A 981-nucleotide genomic window follows, 5' to 3' on the forward strand; every position below is an offset into this window, starting at 1 on the left:
AGGGGTGTAAGGCAAAGGAAAGTGTATATTTCACCCTCAAATAAATGTGGTGATTTCAAGGGTATTGCTTGTGTTGTTTTTTCTCTTCCTCAATCAAATAGAAATCTGAACAAAATATATCAAAAACCTATATACTCATGAACAACTTATTTATGAAGGAATGACTTTGAATTAAAGTATTTTAATAGGAGGTAAAAGTTTTCTCATTTACCTCACTTAATTTACAAATGGGGTATATGCAACCCCAATAAGCTGATCTTTACACTGCTCTACTTCATCTGTGCCAAAGGAAAAAAATCCCTACAGAAATAATTTGATCATGTGACATCAGCCTGTGAAACTCCAGAATTTCATCATTGATTTGGGCAGATTTCAAAATCTCAGCTTTGGCTTTGTTTGTTAGAGAGAAATAGAACCCTTCATTTAATCCAGATGTGTTGAAATATGAAGAAATTACATATTTGACGGTGACCGATAGGAATAGTGAATAAAAATTTGTGAATTATCTTATACCATAGTCCTGATGAACAAAACATAGATTTTTGTGTCAATTAAAGGAAAACTGCTATATTTTAGTTATATTCTGAATCTTAGTCTTCTATCCAAAATAATCATATTTTTTTCTGCCCAGTCTTAAAATAGCTGCAAAGGATATCCTGCTTATTACAGATAATTTTAAGTTGCCATACAATGGAAAATTGTAATTTTAATTTAGAATGAATGTAATTGCATCAGTGCTCAGAGCACAGATGACGTTTTTTAAGAATTCCCAAGTGTGTAAATCCATTTAAATCTGCTTTCAATTCAGTGACAAGATTTGCACTCTATGACAATCTGAATGCTATTTTGTGTGATTGTAGGTTGGCAGAAATAAAAAAAAAAAATCACTTTTCTAAACTGAAGTTACCAGAATCTTTTGTTTGCTCTTGACACACAGAGACATTGTGCAATTGCTTTTATTGTTTCCACAAAAGCAAACAA

This window comes from Motacilla alba, chromosome 9, assembly GCF_015832195.1.
Source record: "Motacilla alba alba isolate MOTALB_02 chromosome 9, Motacilla_alba_V1.0_pri, whole genome shotgun sequence".
Lineage (NCBI taxonomy): Eukaryota > Metazoa > Chordata > Aves > Passeriformes > Motacillidae > Motacilla > Motacilla alba.